Source organism: Rhinichthys klamathensis, unplaced genomic scaffold, assembly GCF_029890125.1.
Source record: "Rhinichthys klamathensis goyatoka isolate OS25496 unplaced genomic scaffold, OSU_Roscu_1.1 h1tg000276l_1, whole genome shotgun sequence".
Taxonomy (NCBI): Eukaryota; Metazoa; Chordata; class Actinopteri; order Cypriniformes; family Leuciscidae; genus Rhinichthys; species Rhinichthys klamathensis.
In genome coordinates, this window is record NW_026606795.1 from 223,042 (window position 1) to 239,426 (window position 16,385).

Below are 16,385 nucleotides of genomic sequence, written 5' to 3' on the forward strand. Positions count from 1 at the left end.
CTTGGTTTTATTTTTAATGTGTTTTTTAAATGCTACGGGGTTGCAGTTTTTGTGATGTACCAGGTTATGATTTATCTTTTGCTTCTGTTTTAAGATTCGTGTTGTTTAAAGGTGGTATATAAATAACCTTTGACCTTGACCTTAAGCCTAATACTAAGTATTGAAGTCAGTCCAACTTCTAAGTCTAAGACTGGTAAAATACTGCTAAAAATACTGGTAATTCCAGCCTCGCGCTCATAGTTTTGATTAGAATGCATCATATCCGGTCGAATGGTCTCACACAGTCTAGCCACAGAAGTTCAATTCGGATCCGGAATTTCTGCACACGCAAATGGTTGGAACTCCACGCAGCTCCCGTACTACTCTACCTTTAAAACTAATGACTTTCAGCCTTGTCGTTTATCTAAAGCTGTTCTTTTGAAACAGATAAAATTACAAGCAGAGGCTTTTGCAGTGAAGTTGAATGTGAACAGGTGGATCACAGCACGGAGTGGAGGATCAGCACTGCATCCATGAAGACACGTAAGAAAGGAGCTTTGCCAAAGAAATAAAGATGAAAGAATAATGAACGAAAACCCCCACAGCTCGCACACCTTGCAAATGCCACCTCCCCCTCTGAATTATGCATGTGGACAAACAGTGAATGACTAATTAATGTCCACCGATGGCACAACAAAGACGTCCCATTGCTCCTGTTTACTGTAAATGAGCTTTATTGCTTTACCCCTTCAAAGCAGGGATGCTGGGAAGGGACAGCGGTGCAAACCCAGGAGATGCAAATCCTGATACCTTGGTTCACTACAGTATCTGTCATACTTAAGCCTAAACCACATAGAAAGTTTAAAAACGTAACCACCTGCGTTCAATCTATCTATATGTTCGTGGGTTTGTTTTGAGTGAAAACGTGAGTTTTTTTTTTCTGTCTCTCGGCAGTCTTGGCTCGCACATTGGATATGTGACGCTCCTACCTGCTGCAGTCTGCTGATAATATGATGGAGCTGTCTGAGATGGATGCGGACAGAAACCCAGCTATTAGTATTTGTGGGGGTGCGTGTGCGGTTGAAATGTCATGGACAATCTGCTGGGCTAATGACCCCTATTTGTTAAGGCAATGTTAATCACCTCTCTTTGACTTGCAATTCACAGGATTTTAGCTTTCTTGAGGCCCGACCTTAAATGACAAAGGTGTAGTTTGAGTTCTACCCCAGCAAGCTTTTTTGCGTTTAAGATGTGTCTGATTGGCCATCCAAACACAGCCCTGGCGTTTAGGCTAAAACAAGACAAAATTTAGGCCGTCATTGAAAATTTTATAGACGTTTAACCATAGCCCAAGAATAGGCTACGCACAGGCTACGCTTAGAAAAGTCAAATAAATGAAACCAAACACCTTGTAATCACTGTTGACTTTGCTTACATGATGGAATATCATACATTTTGCAAGTTATTTTGGTCAAAACGACTTGTAACCAAATTCAAGGTTATTTTGGCTAGAAGTGGGTTACTCATGGCCAGACTATATCGGGTCTATAATTAACCTAGACCGTGAAATGATGGCTATTGCTTGCTGGGTACCTGTCATCACATTATCTTTATTATTATGACACATTAGCTCTGTTCCAAAACCTAGTGACCTGCCTACGGAGATATTGTGAATTTTAAAGTATCATTGGCTTGCTCCCAGTATGTTACGAAACGCGTCTCTTTCAGCGATATCTCTTCTCTTTTCTGACTACGTGTTTACTGGCGCAGGGCTGGACAACCTGTCACTCACATGAGATCACAGCAACAGCAAACCACAACCATCCAGTCAATTCCACATGGACAAAATCAAGTCCTGTCCAAGTTCTTGTTCGAGAAGCCGTTTCACTCTAATATACGCCACAATAGGGAAGAAATGACTATCGCAACTTCCATTTCATGCCAACTTTAAGTGTATTGTGATGCTAGCCATATGCTAATCATATGCTACTTGACTACTTTACTAACTAAAGACAGATCTTGACATCAAAACTGCAACTGCAACATGCTAAATTTGGAGGTCACCAAGCTTCATTATTACTGGTTGCTACTTGACTGTTCTATCCAACTGTCTTTATTCCCATTAGTAGTTGTCATTGCTGCACATTTGCATAGCTCTTCTCAACTTATCACATCGCCAACAGTCTGTCACTCATGTAGCCTCAAATCGACAACTCTCATTGTAAATGAATGACTTGGCGACAGTGTCGCTCTAAATCGCTGTCAGGGTGAACGCCCCATCTATGTAGGCAGTCGACAGCAAGACAGCTTGCAAGTTTCGAGAAGTAGCTATTGTGTTATCTCTCTTTTTAATCCTTCACCTGCATTCAAACAGACATTTCAGCTGAAATTGTCTTTAAAAAAGTGTTCCACAGGCTGTGTCAAGGAACCATGCAGACTTGACTGTTTCATTGCGATGGTAAAGACATTTAGCTTGTTCAATCTGAATATCACACTCTGAAAAAAATATGCAGGAGACAACTTGACAGTAGAACGATGTTTGTGGTTGTCGGATCCCGAGAACAGGGAGAGAGAACTAGACTGCTGTTAATATCTCTTAGTGAAGACAAAGTGCTGAAAGCCTGTCTTCTTAGCCAAAAATGATTCCCATCCAGGCGACTGCCTATTGCTGCTGTCTGCTTAAATCAGAATTTCCATGGATTCCTGGCAGTCAGATCCCCGAAAGGTGGTTGAAACTCGTCCCCCCATCTTGCTCCCTCTTGTTTTATTCATGGGCTTTCGGTTCATTTGCCATTTCTTCACTTGTAGGTTTAAGAAGACAAACAGTGCAGCAAATCCGTCGGAGCACTGTTTGACTAAATGACATTTTGCTCCGCCGCCATGCTAATCGTAAAGAAAACAGTGGCAGATCAGTGCTTAAGACCACTTTGTCTTAGGGTGAACGTTTCTCACCGTGTCGCTGACAAGGCCTTTGAAGTGCTTGGAAGGGAAGCGACACTAAACACAAACTCTTACTTAGTCGCAGCTCTCCAAAATAAGACGCTACATTAGAAAATACACCGTTTAGATGTCCAAGTCAATGTGGATTAGGAGAAAAATATATATTTTTTGTCCCTTCTATGATTCCAAAGACTACCTGGTTCATTTTGGTCCGGATGAAAAGTCAATGTATAAGTTCGGTGAGTCTTCATATTTCTGCCGTTGATGTCAGAGGAAACAGGCCTGATGCCGTCACCTCCCCCTCGTATACACAGTTCCCATAGAAAGCCTGAGGGCAGAGAAAACATTATTTGTCAGGAGGGAAAAGACTTTCATTTCCAGTTTGTCAGAGCGCAGGTCAGTGATTGTGTGGATGATTTATTACACGCCTGTGCGAGACATGAACAGAAGTTACTTTTGACTCTGTGGTGCTTTGTCAGTCACATTCCCAATTTTTCTGTTTTCCTCAGGAAAGCAAACTGCTCCATGAACCTACAATCTTTGGGTGGGAAGTTTAAGTTGTGTGATGAAGTGCACCATGCATCTTACCGACTAACTACTCTGTGATGGAATTCTGCTAACTAGAGAACGAATTCTTAAAATGCAAATTTATTGGCCTTTTATTGATAGATTGTGGACGAAGGACAGGAAATTAACTTTTAAAGGTTGCATTTCCACAGTCTGAAAAAAATCAATAGATCGATGTAGATTTCAGTCTGAGGTTTTCTCAGAGAGGAGAGTTACTGTAGATATGTGTCCATTTTGAACATCATCAGAATTATCTGCTATTATGGGTAAATCAACATGCTCTTGTAGACTGGAGGGAGTGTGAGCGTTTTCTAGTCTTGAGTTGTACCTTCACCGGTTGTAGAGATCTTTGATATCAGAACATGAGGATGTAATTCCATCAAAGACACACAAAGTTCAACTTGAATAAAGTTCTTTGTCTGTTGGCTGAGCGGGAACAAACTCAATTGCATTTGCAATAATTGAAGCTGTATCATTTTGGTTGTATGTATTTTATAGTTTTCACATGATTTTATCATTTGTTTCATTGGTTTGTTAAATACTACCAGCATTGCTGTTTTTTACTGTATTATGTTTAATACAGTATCTCTTTAATTAAATCCATAAAAGCATACTGTCCACTCAAGTGTAAATTTGAAAATCTCTTTGAAAATGAGTACAAATAAATACAAGTTCAAATCTTGTTTTTCACGCTCTAAGAGCAATAAAAACGCATTAGAAAACAATTCTGAATGAGGTTGTCATAATTCATGCATGAAAGGGTTAAAATGATCCATTATGTTTTCTTCATTATTAATTTTATAGACATTGTTTTAGAACATTTTACTATAACAATATTTGAACATGTGTTTAAATGTTTAAGCATTTGTCATTTCATACATTTATCAACATAATGATTACAGTTTTGGCGTAAAGTTAACACCTAATGTAATTGTTCACTCGTGCAAGTTTCTTATTAAAAGAAAAGTGGTTTGCATTGAATTGCACACCTTAATTCATATAAAAATATAGTTTATAAAAATGTCTATGAACATTTTCAGTAAAAAAAACCCCGAAAAGTCACCAATTCCATTGACAAGATCAGCGCTGCTCTTAAATAGAAAGTTAGCGCTTTTATCAGAATGGTCATGAATGCGTCAGTGAACGAGTGAGAGCAGAAAAACACAACTTCTGTGGTCTGCCAGCTCCCAGCTGTTCGGGCGACGGTACCGTCGAGGTCTGTTGTCAGGAAAACATTGCACCCATTACACCAAGGCACAGTGGTGGATGTGTCGTGCTGTCATTTAATAAGATCGCATTGCTCATCAAGGTTCATTTGCCGCGCATAGACAAAATAGATTTAATTAGCTCGACGTCAAATGCTGTGCACATGTCTGTGGCGTTTCCTCAGAAAATAATGACACATTTTCATGTAACCATCAAGTTCTAATTAGACTGTTGGGTTTATGGAAAGTGCTAAAGTTCAGTGAATGACAAACAAATGCGTTGCCAATTAGGCATTGTTGACAGGCATCTATGTGTGACTTTTTCTCACTTGTCGCATCGTTGGTCTGTTAGTCACTCGGCTTGGGTTCATTGTTTTTAGGGGGAATTGATATGCTAGTGTACAGCTGAGCCATGTACTGGGTCATTCAGCCTGGCAGTGACTGAATGGTGCCCGTTGTTGGGCTTTCTCGGCAGGATTCAAGGCTTGCCAGCTAGCAGGAGCGTGTAACTGCAGAAATGCACCACTGTAGGCAGGCTTGAGAGCTGGATGTGGAGGTAGAGCAGTTGGGAAGGAAAATTGGTTTCCACTAAGGATCAGGATAAGAGAAGAGTTATGGTTTCTGCAGGACTCCAAAAAACATACAGTCAAACCAAAATTTATTCAGACACCTTCAACATTTCTCACATTATATTCACTATAGTTTAGAAAATGGTAATATGACAATAAAATCAGTTGATATTTCACTGGTTTTGGCAATCGTTCTGTTAGACTGTCTCCGTACACAATTAGATAATACCAATTTAGGTCAAATAATTACCAAGAAATGCTTAACTTTGTTCAGTCTGTGGTGTAAAAAGGTCGCATTAGCAATTAAAGAAAAAAAAAACACTTGAGCAAAACATGGTCATGTCAACGTGTCTGAATAATTTTTGTTCCCACATTAAAAAACAAAATACTGGTAGACCACTGTATGAAGATTTTTGGGGTATACTATGTCACAGTTTACTTTATTTTCCTATCCCCACTTACATAAATTAATTATAGTGTCCTGCACACACTAGTAAAACAATATCAAAAATGATATCTGGTGTATGTTCAAGACTGGAGGTCCACTGTATTTGAGCAAATAACCACACCATACAAATGTTCTTGACATATATCATTGTTCCTTACAAGATCTGCTGGATTGTCCTGCAATTACAATTAAACATTAAGTGACAGGATGTTAATTAATGAAAGTTTAATTAAGCGGAAAACAAACAACATTACAATACATAAACAAGAGAATGTATTCTGCATGCCTTTTGGCAGCTACTGTATCTTAAAGAGTCTGCTTCATTGAACAGTTCTCCACATGCAAAGTGAACAGTCTTAACTGCTTAATTTCATGATAAATATGGTGTTATTTGTAGAAGACGTATATCATATTTAGTGGGCTGTCAGTGTGATATTTCCATGCCTGGCCTCTTTTAGACAACAATGTACATTCACATCAATATGTATTTGCCTGTAATGAAGTTGAATAAACAGCAGGCCTCTTCCTCACACACTCTGTTGCTGCGACTGATTTATGCTTTTCCGTGGCGTTTGGTCTTAATTGCACAGTCACGCACGTGTGTGTGTGAGTCAGATGCTGTCTGATGCGAGTGCGAGTCGTCTTTCATTCGCTGGAATTGCTCGTCTCGGTGGAGGGAGATCTGGCGTAGCAACATGTGGCAGGTGGTGAAAGAGGGATGGGGTAGAAAAAAAGAAAAGAGAGTACATCAGGCCTCCCTTTCTGAGTCTGCCTGCAGCTACAGATACATCAATTATACCACCGTGTTTGAGAAATGCTAGTAAAAGGGATTGGGAATGAGCAATACGTTTATTCTATTCTTTTCTTGTACTAAAAGCTAGCATCTTTAAATTAATATTCTGGGTTCAGCATAGTTTAGGCTGAATCGAGAGCATTTGTGGTGTATTGTTGATTACAACAAAACATGTTTTCCTTGCTTTCTTTATTAAAAAATGAGACGCGTAGCCTAGATGATGAAAGTAAATGAGGAAGATTTAAGAGCAGAATTTTTTTTTCTTCTTTTAAAATCAACCCTGGCTCATTTGAAAAATGTGGGGATCAGTTTTATGCATAGTGTATTTTACATTTGTATGTATACATTTTAAATACATACAGGGCTTGACATTAAATTGAGTTCTTTTTCACTGCTTATTGCAGTTAAACAGTCAAATACACACAAAATAATGTCAAAATGCCAGTCTTGGTGAGTATTCACGTAAACGTCAGTTTCACGTCAGTTATGTTTTAAGTGAACGCAAACAGTTGAGAAAGAAAAAACTCATGTGTAACCGTATATGATGGATCTGTGTGGCAGGTCTTAAAGTGACAGCAGCCTAATATTCCTGCTGCCACTTTTTCCCCATGGTATCGATGTCAAAATTGTGGCCAGTGAAAATGCTGAGTGGCTAGTAACTTTGGAAAAGCACTAGCCACAGTGGCTGGTGAGCAAAACAAGTTAATGTCAAGCCCTGAGTACATACTATGGGTCTGTTCCAAAACCTTGTGTCCTGCTACCGTCTAAGGCTCAATTCTACCAGAGATGGCACATCATAAGTGACCGATGGGGAATCACAATTGATTTCAATAAAGTTGTTTATATTGTTGCTAAGCTAATGATTGGCACAAAGCGGTTGACTTTTCTAGAATCAATGTGGTACCTTTCTAAATTAAAAAAAAATGCACAGCACTTACAAACACTGAATAAAATAGCAATTTTTCAATTATACTGAACTATTTTTGTTGATATTTCTGCCACTAGATGAATTATTTAAAATCAACATATTGGATTTATTTTTTCACTGCGTTTTCTGAAATGCATTCTGGGATTGGTCTCTCTTTCACGGCTACACCTTGTGGAATAAGTTGTAAAGTGCACCTATAATGCCTTAAACTGCTGCCTACAGCTTACTAGGTTTTTAAACAGCTAATACTGTATGTTCATATTTTCCTGGGTTATTGTATGTGATTTTATTAATGGGCTTAAAATGATCTGTTTTTTTATTCTCCCTTGTATCTTTTTAATCAGATATTTAACCCAGCCGTCTTTATATCCACGTGTCCTGATCGGAAAAAGACCTTTAATGTGGAAAACATAAGCATTCACTGTGAATCATTGCAGGAAACATACATGCAAATGTATGTGCATTTAAAGTGCTTATGTTTATAACACGGCTAATTTCAGAAAACATGTTGGCCAGGGACATTTGCAGTCTGTGAACCATATTGGCGGCGCGGTGAGTTAGCATTTAGCGCCTCTTTAATCTGATGACACTGCAACTCTCCGGAAAATGGGCATGTGATATACGGAATTTAAAAGAGCCATTTACTCTGGGCTGAATGACCTGTGATGATTGCTACAGATACTGCCAGTCAAGTACAGTCACCATCGGGAGTAAATAACTGATAATGCTGCTGTCAGCAGGCTCTTTATCCTTTCCAATTACAAATGATTCAGGAAAAGAGAGCATCAACCGGGGCAAGTTGTCACATGGGTAGCTGCATCTCATTAACTATAAGATTTTGAGACAAAAGTCCAATTACACAGCAGTGACACTGTACATATTGTTAAAAAAAAAAGGGGGGTAGGTAAGGTTTGTTTTTTAGTACTTTTATTAAGCAAAGATGCAAGAAATTGATCAAAAGACACCGTAAAGACATTTATTGTACATAATTTATGCTGTGGCACAACTGTTTACAATATTGATTATAATAATCAGAATTTTTTTTGAGCAGAAAATCTGTATATTAGAATGATTTCTGAAGGATCATGTGATACTGAAGACTGATGCTGAAAATTCAGCTTTGATCTCAGGAATAAATTACATTTTAAAATATAAACAGTTATTTTAAATTGTAATAATATTTGGCAATGTTTTTGCTGTATCTTTGATCAAATAAATGCTGCAGGAACTATTTCAAAAACATAAAATCAAAAATCTACTAGATCTACTAAAGTTTCTGTTGGCCAAGGCAATGGATTGATATTTTTGTCTTATCTTTTTCACTTTTGCTATTCTTTTATTAATAGTTTTGTTTCATATTGCTTTTGTATGCAATGTAATGGCTTAAAGGGTTAGTTCACCCAAAAATGAAACTTCTGTCAGGAATTACTCACCCTCATGTTGTTCCAACCCCGTAAGACTTTCGTTCATCTTCGGAATACAAATTAAGATTTTTTGTATTAAATCTGAGCGCTGGATCACTCCTCCATAGGCTTCTTAAGGGATCGAAACTGGCCGGCCCATTGTTAAAATAGTCCGAGTGACTACAGTGGCTCAATCTTAAGTTTATCAAGCGACGAGAATACTTTTTGTGTGCAAAAAAGAAACAAAAATAACGACTTTATTCAACTATTCATTTCCTTCTCTGTTCGGCCGTGATATTTCACGTAGTGAAACTACGCAAAGCTTCTAGGTTGTACGTCACGCATCACACACATGACCAGCGTCGGCCAATAGTGAGCCTGCGTGTGACGTGCAACCTAGAAGCTTTGCGCAATATCACTACGTGAAATATCACGGCCCACAGAGGAGGAAATGATTAGTTGAATAAAGTCGTTATTTTTGTTTGTTTTTTTGCGCACAAAAAGTATTCTCGTCGCTTGATAAACTTAAGATTGAGCCACTGTAGTCACTCGGACTATTTTAACGATGTCTTTCATAACTTTTGGGCCGGCCAGTTTCGATCCCTTAAGAAGCCTATGGAGGAGTGATCCAGCGCTCAGATTTAATCAAAAATATCTTAATTTGTGTTCCGAAGATGAACGCAAGTCTTACGGGGCTGGAACAACATGAGGGTGAGTAATTACTGACAGAGTTTTCACTTTTGGGTGAACTAACCCTTTAATTTATTGCATGTAGTGTGACATCATGTCTTGCTGTTGCTACATGTAATCAACACATTCAACGAACTACATCTTTTTTTCTGGACAGTAACTTTGCAATACAATTTTGTGGCCAAGAAGTTAAGGTTTATACATAAACCTAATGAAAAAAAGGTCTGACAACTAGCCCAGCAAGTGCAACATCCTCTTTCTTATTGCTGTTTTCTTCTCGAGCACAGCTGGTGGGAATGTTCCAAATGAATTTCAGGTCAACATTAAAACCTCCAACTTTAATCTAGTGTGTTCTGAAAGCGTAACGTTCACTGTTATCACGTATCCGGCATTCTCAGCGTGGGTTTCGTGTGACGCGACAGTTAGCGTGTTTCAGAATGCAGAGCATGCGGTCAGCGATAACCTCTACCTATCTCTGTAGATAACACTGCAATCTGGAATGAAATCTACTGATGGCCCGCTCAAACTGTCAATCAGCAACCTCTCTTCCTCGCCTTCTCTTGTGTTGTTGGGTGAAAGGTTATGTGAAAGACATTGCAGCAATGTAACAACTAATATCTGCTCACTATATTTTTTTCTCTCTCTCTTTTTCTTTTGCCTCTCAAATGGATGTTCACCCCACGCTGGGACTCTTTCAACAGGTATGTGTTCCACATTTAACCGTTTCCTCATTATCCATGGTCTTCCCTGACCAGCATGCCATCCATTTTGGCTCCTGTAGAAACATGTGAGGGCTTTTTGACCAATGTTCTCTGTTGGATTTGGGAACAAAGTAAAGATTTGTCACCTTGAACATATGATGTAATAGATATCACATCATGACCTGATCTTTTGAGGCATTCAGTCCCACATGCTGTTTTTTTTTTTTTTTTTGCCATGGAACATAAAAGGAGAAATTTGGAAGGATTTTTACACAGTTCTTTTTCATAAATCAACTATTTCTAATGACCATATGAGAAGCACCTTAAAGGACAACTCCGGCACAAAATGAACCTTTGGTCTAATAAAACATTGGTACCTAGTCAACCGTTCTCTGAGATTTGTTTGCATGATAATCGAATCTAAAGAGTTTTATCTCTAAAAACTGTTTAGCGTATAATGCTAGTAATGGGGGCATATAATAAGTAAAAAGAAATCGCTAGTTTATACCACTAACAAGGCTCAAAATAGCCCCACACGAACACAGTAACATAATGAGGGTCCCTACATGCAAAACGAAGCATTGAGAACTTTGTAAGTGTACAGACCGTTTAATAAGAAGATATTTTATAAAGACAGTCCACTTCGTGTATACAGACAGGAGCCATCTTTGGAAAACAGTCTCGACTAATCAAACCACGAACGACGTGCTAAGTGAGCTGAACTGTATGAATGGCGTTCGTGGTTTGATTAGTCGAGACTGTTTTCCAAAGATGGCTTCTGTCTGTATACACGAAGTGGACTGTCTTTATAAAATATCTTCTTATTAAATGGTCTGTACACTTACAAAGTTCTCAATGCTTCGTTTTGCATGTAGGGACCCTCATTATGTTACGGTGTTCGTGTGGGGCTATTTTGAGCCTTGTTAGTGGTATAAACTAGCGATTTCTTTTTACTTATTATATGCCCCCATTACTAGCGTTATACGCTAAACAGTTTTTAGAGATAAAACTCTTTAGATTCGATTATCATGCAAACAAATCTCAGAGAACGGTTGACTAGGTACCAATGTTTTATTAGACCAAAGGTTCATTTTGCGCCGAAGTTCTCCTATAAAAGAAGCAATCTGATGGAAATTCTAAATATTTTGCGTTTTGGCGAATTGTTAATTAAAGGGATGTTCACACAGGGGACGATAACTATAACGTGTTATTGATCATTATAATTCTATATAACTAGGCTGGTCCACAGCACAACCATAATGTTATCGATTTATTCCAGCTGATGAACGATAAGAACACTATCAGCCAATCAGAATCAATTCATCTTTAAAGAGTTAATAGTCACATAAAATGGAAGTTGGCGACAACTGCAGTGCAGGGGTTAGAGGTAGACATTCATGCTTACTTTTTCCAAAAGATTTTTCATTTCCGTACAAATCAGATTGTAGGAAATCATAGCAAAATGCTACCTTGTACTGTTTGAGATCGGGTTGAAAGTAGCCCATTTAGAAGACTTGCAACATCGCATCATATGCAACACTTTTGTGATTCATTTAATGGTGTTTTTTTAGAGCTTTGAAATGTTGTATGGACAATAGCGGCAGAAAGATTTCTTCAAACTTCTCATTTTTGTGTTCTACAGACAAAGTAACACCATATGGGTTTGGAGAATTTTCATTTTTGGGTAAACTATTCCTTTAACTACCTACAAATGTGCAGACGAATTGATAAACTTCTTTGCATTGCGACATCTGCGACTCTAATCGTCTGTAACTGTGCAAACGCTTGGGAATGAAGATGGTTTGCACAATGAATTTTCTCACTCCGAACACAGCACGATGGATGACAATAGGTCTGCTCGCGTAATTGAAAAGCTAAATGTAAAAAATGTAGAATAGAAGCTAATGAAACCGCTCCTTAAAAATGTGTCCTTTCAGTAGTGCTGTCATATTTCAATTTAAAACACAATGCAAAGCAATATTAGGTTCCAATGAGGCATAATAGAGAACAGGACCTGAGGTTACAATCAAATTCCAAACATCGACCATGATGGAAAGTTTGAACAACCAGCCATTATTTACCAAATGATAAAAAGCCGTTCACCATTATGAACCTTTTTTTTTCCTATTATTTATATGCCACTGTGGTAATGTACTATGAAGGTTGCACTTTAGCAGTACCATAATTAAACTGGACGCCTGAGGCATTGCGAGTGAGCTGTAATAGATCGTATCATTGTGTCGGAGATGCAAGGACACAGATCATTGGCTACTGCGGATGAAGTCAAGTGATTGGGAAAAAAATATCATTTATTGCTACAGTTGGTTGCTAGCAATAAAGTGTTGGTTCAACAAGTAGGAACTGATGTAGACACTAATGTATTTTTGGTTCCCTAAAAAAATCCTAATAAGTATGCTCTTTAACTAAGCATACTCAAACTAGAGAGAGTCTCTCAACAGTGCGAGAGTTTTTGAAGGCCTGAAAGCTCAGGCATGGGCTGAAAGTAAGTATACTTTGACTGACAGCTGGATCACACGCTATTGATTGAATCTCGCGGCCAGTCTCTGTCTCTGCCTCTCTGTGTTTTAGCTGAGCTTTGTTTGTTTGGTTTCCTTTGGCAATTCTCTTTGGTTATTACATCGTGTGGAGCCCAAGTTATTGCCTGGTTTGAGTGAGATTGACAATCCAGCCTTCATTGATAACCAGTTCATTTGATTCAAACTATTCACATGTTATTAGGGTTAAGACTTATTTAGATTCAGATGCCAACACTTATAATGTCATAATCGGTATAGGGCTTTATTGTTCATGTAAAAAAAAACATTGCTACATTAAAGAGATAGTTCACCTAAAAATGAAAATTCTGTCATCGTTTACTCAAACTCATTCAGGTTTGGAAAAACTTGAGGGTTTTTTTTTCTGTTGAACACAAAATAAGATATTTTGAAGAATTTTGGTAATTAAACAGTTGACGGTAGCCATTGGCTTCCATAGTAGGAAGAAAAATACAATGGAAGTCATTGGCTACCGTCAAATGTCTGGTTACCAACATTCTTCAAAATATCATCTTTTGTTTTCAACAGAAGAAAGAAACTCATACTGGTTTGGAACAACTTGAGGGTGAGTAAATGATGACAGAATTTTCATTTTTGGGTGAACTATCCCTATAAATCAACACTACATGGTCTTGCAAAATATTGAATAATATTGAAGAAAGTGTACCAATAGATACAATAAATTGGCACAATAAAGTCATAACCTTCATAAAAAGTTTTAAAGCTACAGTTACCAGTTGTTGTTGTTTTTTTACTTTTTTTTTTACACTACAAAAATTACACTAATAAATTCCAACTCTTTTTTATCTGCACATGTTATTTCCATCAAATATTTTATTAACATATTTAGTTTATTAACATTCATGGCAAAAATGGCTTGTCAAACATTTTTGGAATAAATGATTTGTGTCAATTGTATTTTTAAGGCTAATTTAATTTGCATTGTATGTATACTAAATGCACACTATAAATAATTTCACACTTTGCATCACCTATTCTGTCAATTATTCTGTTCGCAAGTGATTCGTTATTTAGATTTTTGTCGCGTTTTTCACATCTCTCATATCATATTTCAGGCATATTCATGTTTAAAGAAAGTCTTTGTCTACGACATGGGTAAAACAATAAAATCTTTTTTTAAGGTTAATTGCATAATTTGCATTAAAAGACAAAGGTAAACAATGAAGGCATGTTAAAATGTTGCCACAACTGTTTTATTGTGACCTTCATGTAACAAAAGAAGGTTGAAACCTGCAAGTTTTAATAGAAAGTGACATAAAAGTGCCCATAACTGAAGAAACACATGGTTATTCCAACATGACATGATTAGCATTATTCCTTAACTGATTTTAAACAACTTGCTTTCAGACGTATTAGCATGATGCTATAAACCCTAGCGACTCCGGTTATGAAACGGCTCAATATGAGTTCATGTGCAGATGGAGTTCCTGTTGACTTTAGTTGGCGTTAGTGTTGATGAGTCATTGTCCAAAGCCTCCGTAAATTCCAGTTAAATGGGAAGCGAGGGTGGGGGAGTTTGGCTGCGGATCGGAGAGCGGCTGCTATTAGCCGTTAATTCTAAAACAAATTATGCAATTAGCTCCCCCATTAGAATGTAGGCCATGCAAGAGGTCGACGCAACCTTCACTTGATCTACTCCTCAGTCGAGACGAGAAGAGGAAAAAAAGGATGAAAAAAGGCCCATTATATGCGAGAATGTTAGCCTCAGTACAGCGGATCTCAATAACTCCATACCGACTGCCTTTTATTTATGGGATTTTCCATAATGAAGTTTCAGTGGTATTCGTGTCTTAAACAAAGAGGCAAATTGTCTGCTCGTTGGAGATAATATTGTCAAGGGAACGGCTGTGAATTTCTTCAGTCAGCCCCTGAGAGGAGAGGTGGGGATTTCAAGGTGTTTGTGAGAATACCACTCTCAATAAACTGTGTATTAATTACAAAATATAAACCATTACCTCAGTGGAAACCTTTTGTCTTCTTCAATTATGTCATCCTGTTATTTGTGCTTTTGATTCAATTTCTGAGCAGTGGAGTCTGTGAGTCTTTTAACATTTTTATTTCCTGGAGTTCGAGCGTCTGTTTGCTAATCCTCATGTAAAACACAGAACTATAATTACAACATGGCTTTATGTCTGTTCCAGACCCTAGTGAGCCTCGTGACTGCCTTCTAAATCAGCATCTAACCCTCACTGAACCTCATATGTGACTGATCTGGAACGTTCTACACAGGCATACAAAAATAAGCTTACAGTTGATTCCAGTAGCGTCTGGTGTTAGCATGTTGCTAAGCTAACAGCTTGATACCACAATACACTTTTTTTTTAATTACTGTTAGTTATTTTTATTTATTAATCACAGATTTAGTAAAAATGAGTATTATGTATATATTAGTGCTGTCAAACGATTAAAATATTTCATCGTGATTAATCGCATTAATGTCATAGTTAACTCACGATTAATCGCTAATTTTTATCTATTCTAAATGTCTCTTGATTTCTTTTTGTCCCATTCTTTCTTCTAATTGTAATGCTCTTATCAACATGGAAAAGTGGATCAGCTTGTTTTGTGCCAATGGTTTTTTATTGAAAACAACATTGACAATACTGTGTTCAATTTCACACTAACATTCTCACTTGGGGCAAATAATCTCTCACACAATGTAACACTGTCCATCAATAAAAGGGTGAAAGAAATACTGACGAGGTCCTGATATTGACGAGGGGGCGGAGAATTCGCATCAGCTGTGTGTGTGTGTGCTTGGCCATCATCAAGTGGTATTTCAGACTGGACGTGCTGCGATGATGATAGCTCAGTTCACAACGACAAAACTCACAGATCACTTTGGTCTTGTCATTGGGACCATTTGGCAACTTTTTAAAAGTAATCTTTCCATTCAGAATCTTATTGGCATCCATTTCGGCGTCTCGCGCTCGTCATCCACTCAAAACGTAACGTTAACCAACTATTTGGCCGGCTCGCAAGCCCAAACAAGTGTGTGCGTGCTGTTGTTTTGTTTCCGGTCTAGCTAGATCCGCTTGCGCTTTCAAAACGTCCTCGTGCGGCGCAAGCCATTGAAATGAATGGGTTTCATAGCGCAGCACCGCGTCCTGTTGCAAAAGCATGTGAAAAAAACTACAAAGTTTGCTAGGCCAAAAAGACCGTTAATTGCGTGATAAAAAAATGAACGCCGTTAAAATGGGTTTGCGTTAACGCCGTTAATAATGCGTTTAACTGACAGCCCTAGTATATATAAATTTTTTATGACACAATGCATTCTGGGATTGCCTTAAAATATAATTATCATTTTTTTTAAATAAGGTGAAATAATGCAAATTGATGACTTTAACAAACGCATAGACTACGATTAACAGCCACGGATAGTTACAGGTCTGCTTACAGGTCTGTCTAAAACACTTTTTTTTTTTTTGGCTAAAAATAAATGTCCCTGTGGAGAAAATAAAATTCTATGAAAATAGTTTCCGTTATGACCTTTTTTTCTATGCGGCAAAGCTACTGTGGATCCGCTTACACGGAACTGAGTGGCAGATTTTAAGAAAATTACCGTCGTTTGGCAAATAAATGACTG

General features: G+C 37.9%; 1 protein-coding gene across 3 annotated transcripts in view; it reads left to right on the forward strand.

Annotated features, from left to right (window-relative positions):
• The window catches only part of adarb2 (adenosine deaminase RNA specific B2 (inactive)), a 225,407-nt gene that overhangs the window by 106,224 nt on the left and 102,798 nt on the right, over positions 1-16,385 (forward strand). The window contains exon 1 of one of the 3 annotated variants that reach the window (XM_056268774.1): positions 10,202-10,223. The exons of the other annotated variants lie outside the window; for them this stretch is intronic. The gene's annotated coding sequence lies outside the window, so the exon portion shown is untranslated. Of the gene's footprint in view, positions 1-10,201; positions 10,224-16,385 lie in introns of those variants that run through there. 3 annotated transcript variants of the gene reach the window in all.